Source organism: Lycorma delicatula, chromosome 10 (genome assembly GCF_047948215.1).
Source record: "Lycorma delicatula isolate Av1 chromosome 10, ASM4794821v1, whole genome shotgun sequence".
Classification (NCBI taxonomy): domain Eukaryota; kingdom Metazoa; phylum Arthropoda; class Insecta; order Hemiptera; family Fulgoridae; genus Lycorma; species Lycorma delicatula.
This window is the reverse complement of record NC_134464.1, coordinates 48,791,209-48,817,595: the sequence shown is the minus strand read 5'-3', so window position 1 is coordinate 48,817,595 and position 26,387 is coordinate 48,791,209. Positions and strand designations below refer to the sequence as shown.

General features: G+C 29.0%; 1 long non-coding RNA gene across 1 annotated transcript in view; it reads right to left on the bottom strand.

Moving 5' to 3' along the window:
- Positions 1-25,401, bottom strand: part of LOC142331174 (uncharacterized) — a 45,564-nt gene extending 20,163 nt beyond the window's left edge. The window contains exons 1-2 of the long non-coding RNA XR_012757912.1: positions 25,367-25,401; positions 23,073-23,110 (exon numbers count right to left, since the gene is read on the bottom strand). This is a non-coding gene — a long non-coding RNA (uncharacterized LOC142331174). The remainder of the gene's footprint in view (positions 1-23,072; positions 23,111-25,366) is intronic.
- Positions 25,402-26,387: the final 986 nt, after the last annotated feature.

Genomic DNA, 26,387 nt, shown 5'->3' with positions numbered 1-26,387 from the left:
TAAATAAAAATTTTCACGATTCAGTTTCTGAGGAACAGAGTTTTCAAAAGAATATTTCCTCCCTTTTAAATTTATTGACAGAGTTTTCCAATATCCTTTGTTACTGAGTGCCTACGTTATAAAAGCAATATGTCCCGACTAAAATTAACCTTTCTAGGTGAAGCTATTTAAGTTGTACGAGAGTTAGACCACTTGATGAATCAAGTTAGTCAGTCGGGATACTATTTGTGCACCTATATATATATATATATATATATATATATATATATATATATATATATATAGCGAAACCACAGATTAAATCTGTGCGAGGCTCATCAGAACTGGCAGCTGCATATTTGAATTTTTATGTTCATTTAGCAATGTTATCCAATAACGAAATAAAGTTCATTTTATTTTATGGAAATAATTACGCATTATTTAAATACTGAAAAAAACGGACTACAAATTAAAATTAAAACTAACACATTTCAAATTATAGATGAAAAGAGTAAAATTAAAATTAATTACCTAGTTACAGATAATTCTACAAATATAATTTATACTTAAAATTTCTAATTATTAGTTAATATAAATATTGAAATGAAAGTTGATATAAAATATACAGTAGATATTTTATAATGCAATTAAGCAATCGTGGAAATAGTAAAGTAAATAGAAAATAAAATTATTAAATTAAATTAAATATTAAAGCAATCTACATATGTAAATAATATAAAATAATTTATTCAACTACACAAGTAATGTGAAATTATTTGATTTTCAATTATTGTGAAGTATTTTTTAAATAAAATAAGTTGACGTAAATTAAAATGGGAAAGGAATTACATTTAAAAACAATCAAAGAAATGAATTTATAAAATAAATAAACAAATAGATAAAAAGAAAAAAATCAATAATTAAATTTAGAAAGAAATATAAATTATCTTTTGTCATTTTTTGTTGTTATTTATTTATTTTATCTATATGTTTATTCAAATGAAGTGATAGATCCACCTTATCCAGTTTTTCTATAATTCAATTTTGATTAGTTTTGGTTACACTATGAATATACTCATACCATTTTAATAAAATTTACATAAGAATTTAACACCTAAATTGCATTTGGTTACACATTTGTATCTACAGGTTCGTTTATATTACGTATATTAGAGAAAAAGATAAACAACTGAAAGAGGTAAAAATAAATATAAAAATCTGATGTGGACACTACATGACTTCCTTCTACGCCTATTAAACTACATATACACATTTTTTGCTGCACTTTATTTAAACTTATTTCATTTGAAAGTGAGATACTATTCTCCAATTCTTTAATAAAGTGGTCAGTTACACAATTGCTGAAACTAGAGAACGAGTTCACAAATTTAGATCAGAAGAATTATATCAAACAAAAGAGCGATTAAATGATTGGCAACAAAAAACAAATAAACGAAATGATGATCAAATCCGACTTAGGGAGAATGTTCGACAATTTTAAAAGAGTAATGAACTGAAAAATAAGATTTTTTCAATTTCTTAAAGATCGGGCATGTATGCCTCAGTTTGTATGTAATTCTTGTGACGGTATATTTTTCAGTCACTGTAGTTAACTTTAATGTAGATAAAATTTAACAGAAATTCTAGAATAATTAAATAAAATTAAACAGTAATTAAACTATAAAATCAAAAAATAGTACGATTCTAAATTATAATTTTTAATTAATATGAAATAATCAGATGTTTCATCAAATCTATTACACAAACACATATGTAATAATGTCTATTAAATTACATACACACATTTTTAACAGTACGTAAAATCCCCTACATGGGGATTACATATACAGGACTTGAGTGATAGATGCAAAAGAGCCCTAAACATTATAAAATGTTTATCGAATTTAAATTGGGGCTCAGATAAAGAGACATTATTTAGATTGTATAAAGCATTGGTTCAATCTAAACTAGACTACGGATGTATCGTATATTCATCCACTAAAAAGTCGCACTTAAGAAAGTTAGACGTAGTTCATAATAGCGGAATAAGATATGCAACAGGCGCTTTCCGCACAAGTCCGGCGGCTAGTCTGATGTCTGAAGCCGGAATAATGCCACTACATTATAGAAGAGAGATCCTTTTGCTAAGATATGCAGCAAATGTATGGGCTTTCCCTGCTCATATAAATAATAAATTGTTTACGAATCATCCTATGGCTGCAGTATATGAACATCGTGCTACCTATTCCAGACCAACCGGAATTAGGTACCACGAATTAAGAAGAAAATATGAAATTGCTGTACCAGAGACACTAGCAATTTCTACTAGAGAAATACCGCCATGGCTCTTGCCAGCGGTAAATACAAGTTTGGATCTCTCTCAAGGAGAAATAAAAAAGAAACCAGCAGTGATCATCCAGCAGGAATTTTTAGCAACCGTCAGTAGTTACGAAGAACATATTAGAATTTATACTGAAGGTTCTAAAACCGAACATGGTGTTGGATGCTCGATATATGTAAATGAAGAAGCCCCTTTTGGAGACTGCCAGATGTGGCCAGTGTCTACACGGCAGAACTCACTGCAATTCAGCAAGCTCTTCGCTACACTGAACACTATTGCGAAGAGAGAGTGCTAATATGTTCCGGTTCATTAAGTGCACTCGTCGCAATTCGGAACAAGAACATTAAGGATGTCCTAATTGCAAACATCCTGTCCATTTTATACGTACTAAAACAACGAGGACAGCGATGCGTATTTGTAGGGACTCCAGGGCATGCTGGTATTACAGGTAATGAAATCGCAGACGCAGCTGCCAGAAAGGCAACAGTCTGCGATGACTTGGATGCATTTCCCGTAAGAGTGGCAGACGTTAAAAACCGTCTAACAAACATAGTAAGAAACAAGTGGAACGCTGAATGGAGGAGTTTAAATACAAAATTAAACTCAGTTAAAACTTCTCCTTATAAATGGAAAAGCGACTTTAAGTTGACTCGCCGTGAACAAGTAGCGGTGACCAGACTTAGAATCGGTCACACGCGATTAACAAATTTATATTTGTTAACCGGCGAAGTGAGACCAATGTGCGGTGTTTGTAATAAAAGACTGACAATCAAGCATCTAATAGAAGAGTGTACCATATATGAGGATCTCAGAAAGAGGTTCCGTCTTACAAATAATATTAGTGCTGATCTGGATAATGGAAATGAAGAAAATATAGTTGCATTTTTACACGCCAGTGGACTTCTTAAAAGTCTATAAAATGGAAGTTTAAAGCTGTGGTAAAAGATACTCTAAGCGGTAGTTTTATATATACATATAAGGGAGTCTCGAAGCGTGGCACGTGTAGTGACGGGAGGTAGCCCTCTTGCCTAGGCCATTTTGGCTCACCTGCATTCAAGAGCAGTGAGTCGGGGTGTGTCCGATGATGGCATGGGGGACCCTCAAGGGTGGATTGAGGGCGCGAGGCTATGGGTGTACGCCGTGCATGCCTGTGGCCTGATATAAGAAGGATTCAACTGCCACGGCACCCTGGCACGACTGATATACTGCTCAACGGCGGTTCTGGTCGCCCCGAGGGTGCTTAAACAAACTATAAATGAGACTTCGTAGAAGAAAGAAAGAATGATATGGTATTGATAAGTTTAATTTTAATTTTAATTTCATGGTCTTTTGAGAACCTATCTCAAATTTTAATATTGGGGCCCTTTACACCCCGTAAGTGTTTGTGCTTGTCCTTGTCTTTTATGTTTTAATGTTTATTGTGAAGTTTGTGTTTTTAAATAAAATATAAGGGCCCTTTACACCCTTACATATGACGATCCTGATGGAGATAATAATTTCTTTTAAAGAATGTGACGAGAATGTCCTTAGCAGTCGATGCCCGTAAAAATTAACTTAAAAAAAAAAAAGTTCGTAAAATTTTATTTCACTAATAACTTTTTTTCATTTTTTTTTTATTGTTATTATTGAATAATTATTCATTGTAAAGATTTTTTAAATCACGGGTTAATAATTAATAATAAATTAATATATTTAATTAAAAAAAGTTAAAAAAAATAAATTAAAAAAGAACTCTGGAACCAATGAAAATAAGTACCACTTATATATCTTGAAAATCTCTCAATGAGGGCTTATTACTGCAGTAAGAAAAAGTCCAAAATTCAAATTTTTTAAAGATTTTGGGCTTTTTTGAACACTTTTCGTTCAGTCGATTGCAATCAAAAGGAGAGGTGCACAACTAGATGCTAATAAAACTCCTAAATACAAACTTTCAACATCCTACAGCTAGTCGTTCTGGAGATACATACGAAGAGACGTCACGCCGAAACTGGTCAGAATGGATTCAGGGATGGTCAAAATGGATAATTCCGTTGAAATTTGAAAACCGAAATATTTCGCGATCACAATACTCTTTTTAACATCGTATAAGGTAGTAATAGTAGAATATAACTGCAATTAATATAAAAGCAACATAAAATTTAGAAAAATAATAAAAGAAATATAAAAATAATATTAACAATCCACAACAATATTTTATTTTGAATAAATATTAACTATTAAATATTTTTTAAAAATATTTAGCAAAAAAAAATTAACAAAATTAACAAATTTTATACATAACCAAGCAAAAATTAAGATTTTCCAGAAAATAAATCGCTGAAAATTAACAAAAAATTAGTTAACCACTTCTTCCACCTTAAAATAAGCTATATAATTTTAGTTACTGTAACACATTAAATTGTTTTTTTAGCATAAAAAAACAATTTACTCCACAGTAATCAACAGTAAAACATAGAAAAAAAGTGGCATTTAAAAATCTCTTTACTTATTCTATCTTTTGAAAATAAAAGAAGTTAAAACAGTTCAAGAATTTCCCGCCTCGCGGTTTTTTCTGATGCACGGCTTACACACATACACACACACAAAATTTAATTTCAGATATTTATAATTTTATTTAAATATAATATTTAATTCAATGATTTTAATTAAAGCGCGCGCACATACCGTATTTCATTCGCGCGGGTTTAGCAGTACTAGCTACCACTTTAAATATAATTTTACAGTTTAAATATTATTCAATTTTTAAGTTCTAAGATATGGTTGCTTGACTTGCTCTATAAATTTAAATTAAAAATTCATCAACCCTATTACCTTGTCTTACAGAATTATCTTCAGGGACGTTTCTCTCAGGAAAGATTAGTTATCAAACTTCTTTGATATTAGGTCGGGTATCCCTCAAGGCTTTGAAATAGGTCCTGTGTTATATTAAATATTCACTACGGACCTTCCAACCCTGGAAGGTTGCATCATCACCATATTTACGAAATTTTCACTAATATCATAGTGTACTTACTTAACCACTAATTTATTTAGAGCATTTTTTTGGGGTGAGGGTGCGATTTCGAATAACTTTTTTTTACAAATATTATTTTTTAATTCGTAACAATTGTAACTAAGAAAAAAAGTACTTAATTAAGCAAAATCTCGAGACACTGAGGTTGATCTTGCTGTACAATCTCAGACCCTTGACCTTTTAAGTTGAATTTAATGGCACCAATGAGTAATCTGACCAAGTTTGGTTAAAATCGGTCGAGTAGTTCTGGAGATATAAGGTTATTTAGAGGCCAGCATCCCAAACACACAGGCGTACATATGAAGATCCGGAAAATTTTGATCAAATTTTTTGGGTTTCTTAGTTGTCAAAACATAAAGATCCGTTGAAAATCGCATATGCTCATACTGAACCGATTACCATACCTTTTACAGGTATAGCTCTGCTACAGCAATTAGGTAAAAATTAAGAAAGGTAAAAATTATTGAATTGTTTGTAGAAAATAGTTATTTTTTATTGAATAATTATAATAAAGTACTTCAAGGAGAGAAAAAAAGGCAAGAAGAATGATTCAATCGTAGAAAATTGAATCAGTCATTCAATTTTGTTGATTAAAATCACATATATTTTGTTAACTGTGGGTCACAGAGTTAAAATCTCAAATGTAAAATTGAATTTTATAAGTTTTGATGATAATTCAACATAAATAATTCAAATAAGCATGTTTCACCATAAATTATTATAATACGTATAGATTTATTCTAAATTATGTTTATGTTTAAAATTAACTTTAATTAATTTTGCTATTAATTAAAAATACTGTTCTACATTACAAACTATAACAGAAAAAATATAAACTTAATATGTTCCCTGCATGACAAGTTTGTAACAAAATGATACATTCATATTCTCCTTTAAATTAATAATTTATAATTCATTGGTGGAACAAGATTTCATGGACTTATTGTGCTGGAGGGGTGGGGCGGTTAGTTGTACGGTATGGGACGCAATTGGATCGCTAAGAAGGAACCTAAAAATGGAAAAGTTCAATAAAAAATAGGAAGAATATGTGCACTGGTTTTATTTAATACTTTTTTTTTTAATGATATAGAACAAGAAATGGGCTGCTGAGTTATTTTAAGTCTATAATTGAAAGAGATAATGCACTAAATTTCATTAATAAACTGTTATTGAAGTTTTTTTTTTGTGAACAGCAAAGGTATTTGCAGTAAAAGAACTTTATACATATCTACTGTACTATTGTTGTTAATACAAGACTGTATTTAAAAGTTCTAAGTCTAGCGGTCATGCTACGTCTTTTGCCAATGGGACTGAATTCTGGTTTTCATTATTTATCTACCTGTAAATAAATCTTGATGATTACTTTAAATTCTGTTTTGTAAGTAATCTCTGTTTATTATTATTGACATCTATTATTATTAATACTATGATTGTCTGTTTATTATTGATATTTAATATTACTATTGTATACTGTTACCATTATTGTCATTATTCTAATTATTAATGTGAGATTTTTTTTATTGTCTGTTATTATTATTACTATTGTCATTATTATTGATTTGTATTGTTTTACTTTTGTTCTTATACCAATAAATAGTAATTATACAAATATTTTCAATTGTCAATCTCTCAATATCCTGATCGAGTCGCGAACACGCAACAATATATATATATATATATATATATTTTAAATAAATTTAAAAAAAGATTTAACTATATGTCACCCGCCACGCTTGTTACTACCCCATATCAACACTACCAACTATCCTACATTAAAGGGCAGTGTTTGTCAGCAGTGGTTTTTTTTTGCAGTCGTTTTTTTTAATTTTTTTAATATTTATCTCTTCTTTTATTTAAAAATTGAATCACTCACCATATTCGGGAGGAACACACATGATGCTAAGCTACAAATTTTCTATTCAAAACAAGAGATACAGGTGATCACCCAAAGGAATTCAAGGAAGCCCCAAACAATAGATTAGAATAGTATAAAAAAGGTTATTTACAATTATTTAAATATATCTTATACATTCAAAAAATACCATATAAACCACGCTTCTTTGCCTCGTATTTTATCCATTTTTACGTCATAAGAGCGTAATATTTAAAATAAACCGTAAAAAAAATAAAATTAAATTAACTTTTATAATTTTTCTTTTAATATTGCTAAGCTGATAAAAAAAAAATCATGAATAAATCTTTTACTACAATAAATTTACAAATAAACCAAATATACGTTGTTGGTTTTTAATATGAATCAATTAGGTAACTTGTCTACAGATTTATTACCTTTTTTTCCAGGATTTATATTTAATTTCAAAACAAACCAAGAATAAAATCACTCTAAAGATGATGCTAATTTTTCATTTTGATAAATTTATTCTATTCAAGTGAAATAGGTAATTTATTTCTGTAATATTTAGTAAAAATATAAATCTTTTTAAATTGCTTTGTTGAATTGTGCTTGAAATTTATTAAATCAGTTGACATAATTATTAATGCGAATTTATTTTTGAGACCACCCAAGTAACAATTTAAAGAAAACAAAAGATACATCTAAAGAAAAAATAAAATATAACTGATATTTTTAAGTTGTGATTACAAGGAATGAAATAGAAAATTATGTGTTTCAGAATTTTTTTTTTAATAATATGCGATATATCAAATGAATAATTCTAAATTTAACGAACAAAAGAAATCCTTTTAACTTTTTTCTTGAATTATAAATTATATATTTTTAAAATTTAATTTAGCTATTAAATATCAAAAGAGAATAAATTTAAAGATACGTTAAAAATAGGCTGTAAAAGTAAAAATGTGACTTAAATTATTAAAATGGAAATAATAAACCTTTTTTTACTATTCAACTAGACTGTAGCTTAACAAAATAAAACTATGATGTACAAATTTATTTATTAACTTAATAGAAAAAAAGGAAGTTTAATAAAATTTAATTATCTGATTGTGAGAAGGTGAGTGAAAGTAATGTGTGAAAATTACATTCAGAGAGTGCCTGAGGACTTTTCATTTTGTATAAATCGTTACAAATAAAGAATTTTTAAATTGGAAATAATAGAAAATCAACGAATAAGGTATGATATAACACTTCATTCAGTCTGACGTTTGTCGTTTACATCATATGTAACGTTAGACTTGTAGTTGGAGTCAGTCAGTGATTTTTGTTATTTAGTCTGTACTAATCAATATTAATTTAGATTTGTCTAACTGAGAATAAAAAGATCTTCATTATTGTGGAATATAGTGGCATGAATCGATGTTTTTTGAGAACAGTTTAAAAGTATAATTGCCCAGGGAAATACAGCTTCCGATAAATTCAAAGATCTCCTAACAGTAATATATACCAAGCAATGTAAGGAAAACATAAGAAATTGAAACAAAAAGTTCGATAGTTTATATAGAATAAAGTCCTATCAAAATTGATTTATCTTCACCAAATTATTTACAATTTAGAGAAAGAAGTATAAGGATGAAGAAAAGGAGTAAGGAATTCTAAAAAACATGAAGGTTTATAGAAATTACGAGAGAAAACAAACAATAGGTGTTTTCTTATGGTAAGAAAATTTTAGGAGGGAGAGAATCTTTTTTTCCTACGTTACAGGGTACGTGTTTGTGTACTTGCAGTCTGTTCAGCTAGTGAACAATAAGTACCCTCCCCACGGCCCAATGAGATATACACATGAAAATGAGGTATGTAGTCTCGCACAGGCCCACAATTCCGGAAACGTGTGGTTAATTGAACCACAAGTACCAAATACCGGTATTCAAATCCATATAAAAGCAATCTGTCATTTACTATGATTTGAACTTCGCAACCTTCGACTTCGAAAATATCAACTGTTAAACAACTGATTTGCAACGGTGAGTTAACCACTAAACGAGATCGTTGGGCTGTTTAAATATATCTTAATTGATGAAAGATTTAATAACGAGCAAGTACATTTAGAAGGTGTTATGAAAATGCAATGTTTACTAACACGAGAAAAAATTAATATTTTTTGGAAATGAAACACTAATTTCTCAACCGATATTCAAAGTAATTTTTTTTTATTATATCACCATATAAGCTAGAAGACTGTGCGGGGGATATGAAAAAGAAAATTTTGTAGCCTATGATAAACATCGGGGTTCGAATCCCCCGGGATCTCCGGATAAAAGGCCGAGACGCCACCACGTCACCAGGGAGATAGGAGGAGTTTATTCTTTTAGAAATTTTATACAAGCATAATCTTTTATGACATGAACCCATATATTTATTAAAGAACATATTTGTTCTGTGTTAACTTGTAACGCACAGTCTACCAAGAATTTGTTAGACTTTTGTTTTAATTTCAGGAAATTTAAGTAAAAGTTCCAAAAAAAAATGTTCTCTACAAATGGTGTTTGAATTTTTATTTTCCTTAGATATTATAGACGTGATATCCTTTATTAAAAATAAAAAATAAAAAAATAAATAAAAAATACAACCAAGTAAGAAATTGTTAATGTAGAACGGTGCCTGAATTTAAATAAAAATTAAAAAATAATAATCATCAACAGTTTTAAGAGTTTATAATTTGTTTTAATTTTTATCTCTACAAAGTTTTGCCAAAATATGTCCTTAAAAAAAAAATAATGGAAATTAGAATTTAGCTGAATGATGTGGTGATCTCGTAAGAAATTTCATTTAAAAAAAAAAGATTCCACGGGTAACTTTTACAAATTTATTATTTTTTTTTTTTATTCCATTGCTTTGAAGTTACCAAAAGGAGGATAAAACCTAAAATATTAAATTAGGAAAAAATCGTGTAAATTTAAAAAAAAATATTTTTTAACTATCCATTCTAACAAGATTATATATCATTGATCAAATTTAAAAAAGTCACGAAATAAGACAGAAAACCTCATAAAAACCTTTTTTCAAAATTCAATAAAATATATTTATAGAACTGGTATCCTGGAGAAATAAATTTCACCCCAAAAAATCAGCTAAATATTTCATCAGGAAAGGATAAGTATGTGAAAATGTTACAAGTTAAAATTTAGTTTAATTTATAAATTCATTTCATTATAATTTAGGTTATGTTTTATTTATCATTTACTATGATAAATAGGTGAACGTAAAAAAGTATTTTCTAACAGATGTAAAAACAATCGTAAATAAATTATAATTACTTTATCAATTTTTGTTTTAAAATTTTAATAAAATGCATATAATCGAAAAAAAATAGATAATATGACCTATACAAAACATTGTAGACGTTTTGTGAATTACAATTGATTAATAGTTCTCAATTATGACATGTCTAGTTAAGTTATGAATTTTTAAAATCAAAATCTTGATTGTTTATACTCATATATTATCGGAAGCTGAGTACACCTTATAATACGAGTAAATCGAAATTGCCAAAGGCAAAGGATATTAAAATTTAGAAGCCAAACGTGAAAATAAAAGGGAGGTAGATTAATATACACAGGTAGGAAATTCGAGATGAAATACTAAACTCATAATTCATTTCTGAATTTAAATATTTATGTAAGCAAACTGGTAAATGCGCGTGTGTATACGTTTTAAGAACTGTATATAAATATATTAAATATTACGTAGAAATATATGTGTAAGTGTGCAGACAACAATTTGGTTGTTATTACAGTGGCGGCAGACAACCTTTGGCTATAAATACACACAACCCGAGGAGCGAAATTGAACGCCTACGAAGTTATTGCTAAGTGAAACAAGTGTGTCTGATTGCCTAGCGGACCAATAACAGGTGCCCCCACGCTAAATTCTGACGTCATTTCCTTTACGATGTAACATTTATAAGATAAGCCGTCGCTTTGTATATCAAGTAGACCTAATTATCTACTCAAAATTGAATACGAAACTACCTTCCATGTAAACGGCATGAATGTAATTTAATATTTGTCAAATTATTTCTTCTTTGTTAACTATTACAAATTTTATTGGATTTTTTGTACGTTATATAGTTTTGAATATATTTTTCCTCCATTTTTGATGAGCAGTGATAGCGTACAGAAATATTTACGTATTCCCTATATTTATGTAATTACATGTACCTAATTTTCCTTAAAAAAAAAAATTGGTTTTGAATTTTGAATTATTTTATTTCACAATTCCATTGCATCCCAAAAATATAAGGTGCACCCAAATATCTCTAGTGCAATATCTAAAAATATAATTTTAATAGCTATTGTATTGTAAGCCGTAGTAATATAATAAAAGATTCTACGACCGACTTTTGGTTATTTTATTCTGTTTCGGTTTGAAAAGGTATCAGATCATATCTGACATCATGATCCCCAAAGTAGTTAACGTTACCCGAATGCGCTGAGCAATATTGATAACATTAGATATTGCAGATAAAGAAATGTCAACGTTCCAACTTGCAGCATGCTTCTAACTTGTTCCACTATACTTTGTTCGACATTAAATTAAGCGTAACTCAACTACGACTCAACTGATCTTTATCAAATTTTTATATGAACAACTTCATATATACTACTAAATAATATCGAAATTTTAATTAAATTTATTTAGTTTCAATTACACTGATCTAGTAGTAGAGATTTTTGAGCCAATATGAGAAAATACATACACATATGAGAAAACCCCAATTTAAGGGAGTAGTATTTTAATATACCTCATTCCTCTTAACTTAAAGAAAATTTATTTTCACCCCCACTTTCATCATTCCAAAGTAACATCATAAAGTTCTTGGAAAAGTCAGTTAAAAAAATAAATTTGCGTAAAAATTACAAGAAAATTATCGTTACCTTCTAATTAAAACTGTATTTGTACGTTGTATTTGGATTTTGACTTCTTTGTTACAAACGGCAATATTACTAAAACAATTGCATTTAGTAGTTGTGGTTTTATTAAAATGGCTGTTTCTCCATTTTACCAGATTGAAATAACACAATTTCGTCAATAATTTTAATGTTCTGCTGCTTAAATTGACTCTTTTATAATGTAACTTTTTTATAATAAAAGTAACTTTCTATATAGTAATCTACATAAGAGAGGGGAAAGTTTTAGGGATGGTAAACGTATATGATTTTTCCGAATATTTCCAAAATCAAATTCTAATGCTGTTGTATTGACATTATCAATCAATTCTGAAAAAAAAAGAATCTATTAAAGACAATTTATTTAACAGTGATACTGGTTTAACATTATTTTCTTTTAAATTTCTTTATAAGAATGTGTAACAACTTTATAAAATTTTTATGGTTTGATACTAAACAAAACTTAATCGTACAACACGCTAAAAAAATTTTAATCTTAAGAAAATGAGTTATTAAAAATAATAAAAAAAGTTTCTAAGTTTTTTCCAGCTCAAAGAATTAAAATATTTTTTTATTATAACAATTGAAGAAATTAGGTTTTATTCTTTGTGAAGTGGTAAAATTGTTCAGCTAACATATAATGTTGTAATAAATTAAATTTTCTTCAGAATTTACTAAATTGCAGTGAAAAAATTCTTATTGTTGTTTTTTTATCCATTTTTTAAACGATTTATTTTTACTTCAAAAAAAAAAATGAAAATATCTATTAAGTCTAGTGAAATATATATAATTATAATAAGAATAACAAATAAAACTTTTTTTGTATAATGAATAAATATGAATACAACTGAAAGGTTTTCTACAATAAATGGGAATTCTGATATAAAAAAAATGCCAGAAAATATTTAAAATTTAAATGGAAAAAGTTTAGGCAAAAATTAAAATTATATTTAAAAAAAAACAATTTAGATTCGGAGTAACAGTACAAGGTGAAAAGATAAAGATGCTACGATTTGTGTGATGATATAGTAATTCTAGCTGAGAGTAAAAAGGATTTAGAAGAAACAATGAATGGCATAGATGAAGTCCTACGCAAGAACTATCGCATGAAAATAAACAAGAACAAAACAAAAGTAATGAATTGCAGTAGAAATAACAAAGATGGACCACTGAATATGAAAATAGGAGGAGAAAAGATTATGGAGGTAGAAGAATTTTGTTATTTGGGAAGTAGAATTACTAAAGATGGACGAAGTAGGAGCGATATAAAATGCCGAATCGCACAAGCGAAACGAGCCTTCAGTCAGAAATATAATTTGTTTACATAAAAAATTGATTTAAATATCAGGAAAAAATTTTTGAAAGTATATGTTTGGAGTGTCGCTTTATATGGAATTGAAACTTGGACAATCGGAGTATCTGAGAAGAAAAGATTAGAAGCTTTTGAAATGTGGTGCTACAGGAAAATGTTAAAAATCAGATGGGTGGATAAAGTGACAAATGAAGAGGTGTTGCGGCAAATAGATGAAGAAAGAAGCATTTGGAAAAACATAGTTAAAAAAGAGACAGACTTATGGACCACATCCTAAGGCATCCTGGAATAGTCGCTTTAGTATTGGAAGGACAGGTAGTAGGAAAAAATAGTGTAGGCAGGCCACGTTTGGAATATGTAAACAAATTGTTAGGGATGTAGGATATAGGGAGTATACCGAAATGAAACGACTAGCACTAGATAGGGAATCTTGGAGAGCTGCATTAAACCAGTCAAATGACTGAAGACAAAAAAACATTTTTTGAAATGTTAAAATACTTTTTTAAGATTTTAACAAATTCAATAATCGAGAGATAACTAAGTCTACGATTTATGAAAATAAGGCACTTTATTAAATATAAATGTAATTCTGAATAGTTGGTTAAGATTCTATTCTACTTTGCTCAAATCATAATTTCTTTATTCTATTTCCTTTCTTCTGTCCAATATCTACCATTTTCAATTTTCACATTTATCTACTTGTTTATTAGCTTTTCTAATGTCTACATTTCATATCTCTACAGAAAAATTTCAAATTACTCTAAATAAGATGCTTAATCAAAAATAATCCATTTACTTTATTTTTTCCTATTAATTGTTTATTAACTATTGTTACCTTCATTTTATTTCGTTGACCTTCGTGCAATCTTCTTTTATGTGACATTTAGGCACCCTTAGAGTTTTATTACTCAATTCCTCGTTCAGATTATACATTCATCGATTTAATTTATTCTCAATAATTTGTTAATTTTTTGTTCATTTTATTACACGACTGCCCAAAAAGGAGTGTAATATATTTAGGGTGTATGTTTATTCCACTATATCAGTTCAACGGCTGAACCGATTTAGATATATAGCCCCACGTGAGAATCCTTACTTTACCGGGAGTGTCATAGGCTATATTAATATGTGTATAATTATAAATAAATATGTATGTAGTAGTGGAGATTTGCCGGTTGAAGCACAAAATTGAATTAATGAACTGTGAACTCTAAGCCTCTATCACTGTGTGAGCTGGGTTTGAAAACTCAATGATTCGAATAAATCGAATGAATAATACTACAAAAATAATAGAATTAAATTTACGTTAAATAAAATAAACTAATATTAAATAAATTAAAAAGTATGTTTAATAAAGATTTTTATTTAACAATAATGAGCTTCTCATGGGGGACCGAGTGTGAGGCTACAGTCATGAGGTGATACACCTCATGACTCGTTCGAGGCTAGACCAATCATCATTATCAATTGGTAACAAACGGGGTGCTCCTGGGACACTATTTTGAGAGGTGGAATGGGGTCCACTTACAATATCTCTGCAAACAAAAACGTCTGATTTTCAAAATTCAAACGGGGTATTTGTTAGAAGGTTGAAGGCTATCTTTGTATATATCAGATACACTCTCGGTATAATAGATAACAGTTATTCGGAAATGTTACATCTTTACAACCAATCTACCGATTTTCAAAATTCAAACTGGGTATTTGGTAGTATATAAAATCATGATGGAACCAAACCAGAACAAAAAGAGCAATGTTTGTCAGCAATGTTTTTTCGGCAATCGTGTTTTTTTAAATTTTAATATTTATCTCTTGTTTATTATAACGTAATCTAATTATGAAATCATCTGTTAAATTTCCTGTGATTTATATTAAAAAATCATTATGTCTTCTGAAATTTAAAAAAAAAAGTATATTTTGCTCTCTTCTATGCTGATTTGATTACTGTTTCATCAAAACAGATTGTATTAAGATATATATTCAGAAATGAAGAAAAATTTTAACACCAGAAAAAATACTTTCAAATTAGAATAAATAAATACTTCTTCTTTTCAAATAAAATATAGAACTACGGTTTATTTTTTTAATAAGATGATACAATTATCTTCGTTACACGTAGGAATTTGCAGATAATTATAAATGACATGTAATTAGATTTGAATATAGTATAAATTGTTTTTGCAATTATATATATATTAAAACAATTACGATTGTTATAAAAAATTCAGACAATTTAAAATATCTAGGCCTATTCTTACACTCAAATATGCTTTCACACATACAAAATATTTATGCCAAAAAATTAAAATTTTGGCACAAAAACTTTATCAATTTAAATTTATAATAAATACCTCAACGAAAAGATTCCTCTACTTTACTATGATTTAATTTATAATAAGATTTGATATTACATTTTATAGTTTTGCACCAAGATATACTTTAGCAACGCTGATACAATGTTGGATTGGATTCATAATATATTTTTGGTACGGACAGGAAACTATTGCATATTTTAACCTATTTGTAGTCCTTAGAGACTACAATATAATAAATTTCAAATATTATACTCGTATTTTAGATAAATTTAGAAATACGATTGTAATAACTATAACATAAGATTTAACAAAAAAAAAAGAAATAATAATATACCGAAATGTTTCACAGAGATTAGTAAATTAACACCACCCGAAATATTTGTTTCCAACACTCCTGAACAAGCTGTCATGTAATATGAGAAGTTTAAAAAAAAAAAGTTCTTTTCTAAAGAAAGAATTTGAAAAATTCCTATAATAAATAATAAATCACAAAACACAAGTTTAAATATACATATCACATTTTTATTTATTTGTTAATCACAAATAACAAAAATGCAATATGCAAATTAAAATTGATTAAAATCATACAAAATTGAAACACTGGAACTAAAAATAAAAAAAAGAATATATATTAGAAGGTATAAATTAAAAAATTTTATTTTTATAAGATTAACATAAGCCCACCGGGCTGGTCTAGTGGTTAGCTTGTCGTTGCAAATCAGTTGTTTAACAGCTAATTTTCGAGGTCGAAGTGTCTGAGGTTGAAAGTAAAAGTTACTTGCTTTTTTAGGGATTTGAATACTAGATAGTGGATACCGGTGTAATTTGGGGGTTGAGATCAAATTAACTGCTCGTCTCAGGAATGATCGGCCTGAATCTGTAAAAGACAATACCTCATTTACAAGTCATACATATCACCCTAATTTCATTGGGCCGAGGTGAGGTGTACTTACTGTTCACTAACTGAACAGATTGGAACGTACAAATTAGGAAAATAAAAATACAAATATAGAATTAACATAACCTTAAAATCAATAGACTGTATTCATATAGATAGACGTAACCTAACAAATGCTAAGATTACACTACTGGTTAAGAAAATAATTCGATACATAATAGAAGGAATACTAAAAGGTATCTGTTATCGACCAAATAAGTGAAAATTAATCAAACATATACGAAATTATTTGAATATTGAATACAAAATAGCGTTGGAAAAATTTATATAATGATCTAAAAGTATTGTAATTGGGCAAATAAACGGACCATAGAAACGGATTTCTTCCAATTAAAAAGAAAGAAAGAAAGAGAAAATAATATTGAAAAGAGGAATCTAGAAGGAACTAAAATGGATTCTTATCTTAGGTCCATTTAACAATCTATTCTTTGTAATACAGACAATGTCACCTCTAAAAGCTGTTCGACCAGAAGGGTTACCGGACCAGAATAAGAGTTATAGAAACACATAATCGTACGGACGATGAAAATTATTGCTCTTCAACAATTGAAGGGAGGAGGTTGGTACTGATTCCTCACTCCAGTGGATATAAATATTGCCAGGACCAGCGGAGAGTCAACAGTTTTGCGAGACCGTGTTTGGTCCAATCGTGATATCAATCGATAAGAAAGTAGATTCGCAAGAACAAGTTCGACGCGGTTGCGGAGACAGCAGTATCGAGGTGCGGTAACAATTAGTGAAGAATACTTCACGAGTATTCCAGCGTGGACAGTGGGTGAATGCAGGAAGTTGTTCGGTGAGTTATTGGTAAACAGTAGTGAAAGTGACTGTATTCTACTAATTCATAAAGTGTAGGGTAGTTCTATTTTAAAGAGTAAAACTAATAATATTTTCAGATTGTGAATTTTTATGAAATTTAGACTGTTTTATTGCAATCTTGTTGTTATCCAATATTTTTAGTAAATTGGCTTGTTTTCTGGTTTTCATATATATATGTATTGCCATTATTATTAGTATTATTATTTTTTTTTTGTCTTTCCGTAGGGGGAGGTAAAAGCTCTGCCAGCCACCGTCAGGCCCGCACTGACGATAGTGCGGGGCTCTAACCCACTAAAAAACCTCCCCTCCTATCGTGCAGTGACCGGATCTAAGCCATATGTACAGCCCCTGCATGATCACCCAGGCATTCTACTATCCGAATCCGTATCACCGGAAGGCGTCCCCAGTGGGTGATTGACGAGCGACGACTCCGAGGAGACCCCGCCACCCTCCCCCAGAAGCTGACCTCCCTTGATCACCCGTCATCGAATTCCAAGTCTCTATAGATTCGCATCTGCTCAGCGTGTCTTCGCCTCTCTTCATTGGCCTTCTCTCCTAGCATTGATGTGATCGTAGTCGAGACACATTCCCATTTGTTGCTATTGCTGAGCATCACCTCGATTATATTGTTGGCCCCCTCCATACCCTGATCCTCGAGCATTACTCTTAAGTTGCGCCATCTAGGGCAAAAAGACATCACATGTTCTGCTGTATCCAGTCCGCCGCAATCGTGACAGCGACTTGTATGGCAACTGCCCATCTTGTACAGATAATCCCGAAGACATCCATGTCCAGACAGGAACTGGGTGAATTCGTAGCCTGTGTTACCATGCTTTCGCTTCACCCAGCTTCTGACTTCGCTTATGAGCCCATAGGTCCACCTTCCTTTGTCCGAATCTCACCATCTGTCACGCCACCATGTAGAGACCATCAATTGCTTCCTTTCTGACCCTTCCATTCACTATTGAAGCTCTCATTTGCGCTTGTAAGTACGGGCGGAACTCCAGCTACAACCGAAGCCGCTTCGGCGCTGATACCCTGCGATGACACGAATGTTTAGCCTACGTTGTAATTATTATTATTATTATTGTAATTATTATTTTTATGATTTATTTTGTTTATATATCTCTAAAGTAATAAATTGTTTTTATAAGAAATTTTTAATTTGTTAGTCTCTCAATATCCTGGTCTAATATTTAACATTTGGAGGGAGATGACACGAGAGTATGAACATGTGAACGTTATTGGGCAAGATATATACAAATAATAAAATAACTACGTGAAGCTATGTTATTAAGTTTATTTCATCCATTTAAGAAGAAATAAAACAGAAATTAATATCTTACGTGTTTATTACAGATATAGTTATAAAATAATTATGAAAAAACCAATCTTAAGTAAAATACACGAAGGAATATATAGTAAATACAGCAGCCAACTGGCATCAGTCCAAAGAAAATCTACTTCAAAGTTAACTAATAACTACTTTAAAAGTTGATTTTTAGATTTATTATCAAATCCTTAAAGACGGTACATTACTACATATTTAAACAACAGCGCAACCGGTGCACCTGGCTTTAAAGGTAAAAAAAAAAAACGTTTCATCGACCTGACACAAAATGGTTGTATATAAAAGACAAGTCAGACATTAACAAGACAGATTTAAACATTTTAAAAATGTTCTACAATAAACGAACCGATGAATAAAATTCAAAACGGAGGAAATATTTAAATATAAAACTGAAAAAAATGAAAATACAAGTTAAAATGTGTCTCGATGACAACAACATTTAAATAGCTGGAAATAAAAATTATATAAAAAGACATAGATGTATATGGTTAGACCTAATATGATGATAACTAATGAAAAAGTAGTATTGTGGAATATTTATTGTCATGTAAAAGAAACTGTTTAAAAAACAAATATCCGGCTATTTATTTTAAAGTTGCATGTACAATATACATTACACATGGTATTCTAAAGGTTAGATATTACAGCAATATGATTTGTAATAATGGATTTAACTTTACATAAATAACAACAAACTATTACAATTTCTAAATATTTTTGCGTTATTTCAGCGTTTATAATTAATTTCTAAATATATGTAAAATTATTACGTTTTGTAAATAAAATAAAATTACAGAAAACACAAAAATACAGTAAACAAATTCTTAAATAAAAAAAGGATTCTGAAAAATAATAATAATAACAACAACGATAATTTTATTTATATATATATATATATATATATATATATAAAAGGCGGGCCTACGGGGCCGGTCCAGAAAATCTTATATGATTTATGTTTTATTACACATGATTTTGTTAAATTTGTTTGGCATCAGTAACTGAATAACATTCATGAGTTTTGCGTACTAACAACAAAAACTTTTACTACGAAAAGCTTCAAAATCTTGAACATTTTTAGCTACTTCTTGGATTGTGATTTTTTTAACACAGCTCTAACCCGAATGTTTTCCTTTTTTATCCTCCCCCCAAAAAAACAAATATAATTCTAGATAAATGGTTCGTATAAATCGTTCGAATAAATGAATCGTTCGTGCTCTGGGTGCAGCCGCCCGTTGCACCATGTGGTCCGCTCTGCACCAATAGTAGCTAAAATAAAAATATGAGCACATACAAAAAATAAACCTTTGCACCTTCCTTTTTTATGAGAAACAGTGGTCTGATTACACCAACTTCTCAACCGATCAAAGCTGAAATGTCGTACCAACAAAGTTTTTATACCTGGAAAAAATATTGTACTATTAACGTTACGAATTGCTTCATCGTTTCTAAATGGTAGCCATTTCAGTGGCTTACGGTAACAACCGGAATAAGTTCCTTGCCAATATTCAACTTTACTTTGACCAAAACGTTGGTTAAATCTAATTTTGAAAACACTTCCAGTATTTAAAATTAAATTTTCTACATAAAAGTTCTCTTGTATTTTTATATATCACTGTTGTTGAGAAAATTAGCTTTTAACGTTCGAAAACGTACGGAGTACACTTCTTTAGACTTATTATTTACTTTCAAGCGCCTCCAGTTTTCACTTAATTTTTTTTGTTTAATAACAATAAAGAAGTCGCAAGGACAGGTGCTTCAAGTTGCTAGTTTCAATTTGGAAAGTGTCAATGCTTCTCGGATGGGCTTACAACCAATGCAATGTTATGTTATTTACGCCAGAGTCTCCTCTGGAGACAATCTGTGTGTATATATAAATATATATATATATATATATATATACACCAGGGATAAAAGCTGTAAATATTGTATGCAAGCCCATTCTTTAGATTATGTCGTAAACAAATTGTTCCACAAAAACACAAAAATAAAAAATTGAGAAACAGTGTACGGCCAGCTCCTCTTGGTATTTGTCGGATAACCCTAAGAACAGTACAAAATACGTTTTTACCCATATTAAGGAAGGGTAATCAGCTATAATTACTATTTTTAAGGCGGGCTCTGACTATTTTAAATACCGAATACTTCAGATCACTAAAAGTTTCGACTGCTCTGTAGTTCTGAAAAAAATTACAATACATAATATTTTTTTTATAAATCGAACAAGTTTTAATTGTTGCTTAATTTGTTTTTTAATTTATCAGTATTATTCCTAAAAACATAAGGATAATTAACACAACAGTGAGTGGAGGAGACCCCAATGGGGAGAACCTGAGCTTTACCACAGACACCGGCTCTATAGACAACTTCATTACTCCCTGGGAAAGCGAATTTGATTAATCATTCTTCTACTTCAGGTATGTTGTATGTATATCACAGATGGAAGAAAAAACTAGGAAATATTATTTAAAGCACCATATTAATACATTCCTTTCATTTAGAAAACGATTAATTTTTTAATAATTTTTCGTTTTTCAAAAACATTAAAAAAATTTAATCCAAATAGAATCTAATAGCAGAAGTAGAAGAACCAAAAGGAAAGAATTTCTTGAGAGTTCGAGTTAAAATGTCTTGATCTAAGCCGAATTTAGAGAGCATTCTTCATTTGGAAAGCAGGAAAACCTTGCTACGGGCCAGAAAATTCCGTAAAAAAAGAAAGGATGATAGCCTAAGGCTGGATCATAAATTGATTAGAATTTTTCTTTTACTTTTTAAAATATAATTTTTTCTGAATGTAGCAAAAATAATAAAACGGTAAGTGAAAAACACTAGGACGTTTTATAGTTTAAGAAATAGTTAAAAATAGTACGGATTAAGTCGTAATTGGTTTATTATATTACTTTGAATACATGAGAAATCTAGTTGATAGCATAAAACCAAAAGAAAAAAAAAATAAACAGATACGAGAAACTCGGACTTTGTTTAATTTATTTAGTTCTGATTTTGTACCGATAATTAAAAATCAAATTTAAATAAAATATTCCATGAATTTTTTTTTTATACAGGATTTTTGTTTATAAAAAAGTAATGTTATATAAGTTACATAATTACAACGAATTGGCAAACAATTTTTTTTCGATTAAGGAAAATAATTAATTCACGAGGAATGTTTTGGTAAATAAGGGCACCGTAATAGGTTAGTTAAAACATCCTTGTTAGTGAGAAAATTATTGGGTGTCATTAAATTTTTATTTAAATTAATATATCTAATAGAAAAGGAAACAAAAGTGATTTATTTTTTAACAGATGGTTTATATAAATAAATACATACACGTCATTTTGTTTGCCTGTGTACGAAAGAAAGAGAGCAAGCGAGAATGTGCGAGTATAAAGAACAACGAACAAAAAATAAAGGAATCATAATTTCCTTTCTCTCTCTTTTTAATTTAATAGTTTTCTATCCTTTTTTATATAAAATAACTGTTATACAACCTGTTAACAGAAGTACACTTTTAACTAAATAAATAACTTACATATATAAAATTATATGTAGCGATGTAGACGCTCCCCGTTTTCTGTAAATAGTATTATAGAATACTATTAAACCCTATACATATTAAAAAAAAAAAAAACAAACTAGTTATTACAGTGATTAATTTTTGTTAAAAATAAACTATCCCTTTTTATATTGTTAAATATTATTTAACAAAATAAATAATCGATACACCTTGATTTTATTTTAAACGAGAAATTACCTACTTCTAAATTAGTTTAAAATTTTCTTTAGGCGAGCTAAAATATATATATAAAACATAATTATCATATGGAAAAGATAATTCAGAAAATTTCTAAAAATTAATTAATTATAATAGATATAAAATTAAAAAAAAAAATATAAATATTAATAAAACATAATTCATCGTTTATAATTTCATTGATAAATTGTACTTATAAGTATTCAGACTAATTAGCTGCTACCATATTATTATGTACACAAAAAAAATTAATAGCATACAAAAAAAAATCGATAATATATTTTTATAATGCATAATTAACTTATTTATTATCAAAACTATAGTTTTGTATTAATAAAAATTAAAAAATAATAAATCAAATTGAATAAAGTGCCCTAAAGGTTAAAAACTATTGATAATAAATTTACAAAATAATAAATGCTTACCTTTAGGTTACTGCAAACAGTCATATCATATAAATTATCTATAAATAAAAATATATATACATAACAAGAATAAAATAAAAGAAAAATTTGACTTGCTTACATATAATAATAATAATAATAAAAAAAAGAACAATAAGACTAGATTCTATATGGAACAAATTATATAAAAAAATCTATTGATAATTAAAGACAACTTGAAATCGACCACACGCATTGTTTTCAATTAGAATTTTTTCATCTTTTGGTCAAGGGTTTCCCCTTTCAATATATATTAGCTTACATATATATATATATATATATACCTCATATATCGTTTTATGAATATTTATTACAAATTAAGTACCCTTGATAAAGAAAAAGACATATATATATATATATATATATATATATACATAGAGTTCGAGGAGGGGGGAAGCGAGACCAGGCAATATATAAGCTATCTGTATCATAAATTAATCTTATAAAATAAATGAATAAATTATTGCGTAACAATAATAATAATAATAGCTACTATTTTTATTTATGCACATGTGAACAACGTTTAGTAAGAGAATTACTGATTTTTTTTAACCATCTATCTACTAGAAAAACACGGTATATCAAACTACAATCTTTATTTCAAAATCTTTTATCCTATAGATCCAATACTTTTAACAAAATATCTTTACGTACAAGGATTTTCTATATTTTGTTCTAATATATTTTGTAATTAAAAAAAAAAACCGCAACTAAGTTACCATAATTAGTTATTTAATATTTAAAGTTAACAATAGGAAGAAAAGTAAGTATAAATCCATATACGACAATAAACAAAATGGGTGTATAAGTGCACAACTATTATTCAATAAGCTGAAGTCAAATAAAATTTCTTCATTCTTTCATGTAATTTTCTTTCCTTATCAACTTTATTTACAATCGGTTTCCTAAAATTCATTTCAAAACTTTAAGTAAATTAAATGAAAAATTATGAAAATAATGAAGACCATCCAATGACCGCTCTCGTTGGATATAAACATAATACATAAGTCTCAAAAACAGTAGTTAATGAAATTATAACAGAAACAAAAATGAAAGTAACAATAAAGACAAACAAGATTAACAGGTAGCTAAGTTTAAGATATCAAGGAATAAAAAAAATAAGAATAAAAACACAATAATGATAGTACTAAGTCCTGGCAATCAAAATCAGAATGCAGAAAAGTAGTGACGTAAGTATATAATAATGTTCTAAAATCTAGGATAGTAATAATGACGATAGCTACACAGAGCAGCAACAACGTTTGTAGGAAATGAACAAACTGAACACAACACTGCACACAGTACCGACAATTAACGACAATTCATATCTTGAGACTCGTCGTGAATGACTAAGGTCCAGTACATGACGTTTTTCCAGCGGTCTAACATCCCTACTGTTATCCAACAGGTTTACAGTTAAATGGTTATCATGTGTATTAACTAGTGATATATAAATCCAATTTAATTTCCGAATATCTTCCTTTATGGGGTATCTGTATATAGTCATGAATCTCGTTGTCCGTTGTGAACCACATTGCCTTCGTTATATAATTCAATTTTTTATTTTTTTTTAACTCGTTAGATCACTTTAATGTTACTGACACAACTCGTTCCCCACAGTTGTATACCATAAGTCCAAATTGGTTTTAAGAATACTTTGTATATCAACAATTTATTTGAGAGAGACAAGTTAGAATTCCTATCCAACAACCAGTCCAACCGCATAAATCTCATGTTTAAATGTTTCTTATTTTCTTTTACGTGATTCTTTCTGGTTAATTGACGATCAAGATATGACCAAATAGTACTAATGGTAATAGTATTGTCTAAATGTACTCGAGGACATTCACCTCTCTTCATGGTGAATATCACGAAGTTCGACTTAGGTGGGCTCAATCTTATCTTACATCTGCATGACCATTCGTTGATGAGGTCAAAAGCAGACTGTAGCTTTCTTGAGGCCAACGTCGCGTCGCTGTCAACCAATAAGATTGCTATGTCGTCTGCAAAGGATGCAACTGTGAAATAATCTGGGCTGGGAAGATTCGCAGATAAGATCACATACAAAATCAGGCCCAGGACTGAACCTTGAGGAACCCCCGACAGAATACCGAAAAAAAGAATAGTCCCAGGTTACACCTAACTTGTGTAAAACAATAATCTAGGTCAGGCATAGGAGTATTAATAAAAATTAAAAAATAATATATCAAATTGAATAAAGTGTCCTAAAGGTTAAAAACTATTGATAATAAATTTACAAAATAATAAATGCTTACCTTTAGGTTACTGAAAACAGGATATCATATAAATTATCTGTAAATAAAAAATATATATACGTAACAAGAATAAAATAAAGTAAAAATTTGACTTGCTTACAAAAAAAAATAATAATAATCACTAGATCATCTAGGTTAGGCCCGCGTAGTACATTTATGCGGCCCGCTAAAAATTATTCAATATTAACCTTTTTTTATAACCAATTAAATAATGGAAAATGCGGAAATTTTTAAAAAATTGCAAAGAAATATTTAGTAATCTTCAGGTCAACTTATATAAGTGAACAAACTTTTTCATTAATGAATGTACATAAAATTCCATAATAAAATTTTGTTTGCTTAAATGAACTGTTTTTGTATTTATAATTTTTTAATTATAATATTTCGTTCGGTCCGTGAAAAAAGTTTTCTTTCTAATTCGGCGCGGAGGTAAAAACTCTTGGCCACGCTTAACAAGAAGAAATACATAAATGGTAAATACATAAACTACCATAACACTAGTATTCTAGTGTTATGGTAGTTTCACAACACTAGATAAAGAGGTAAATTAGTGCACAAAAATACTAGCAAAAACAAAAGTGAAAAATATTTGGAAATAATTACCAAAAAAATCTTCATATCGATGTAAAATTTTCAATTTAAATTAATTTTATAATGGAAGAAGATAATCAAGGAACTAAAAGTATAATTTTTTTTCTTAGCGTCCGCTCTTTACGCACGTTAATATAAACCAATAATAAAAGTAGTGTTTAACAGTCTCTCGCAACGTGAACTGCAGAACGGGCTTAAGATACAGAATAGTCCTTTAAAATACAAAGAATTTGAAATCAGATTGGAAGTAAATGACAATTGATTATATTTAACTTTTCTTTTCTCAATTCAGTTGATAAAATGGAGTGAAAAATTGTTATTTTACTGGTGTAAACTAAATATATTGACAAAATTCGATGAAAACGATGCAAATAATGGAATTATAAGTAGCGTCTCAGACTTTCTTCCGGAAGTCCCGGGTTCGAATCCC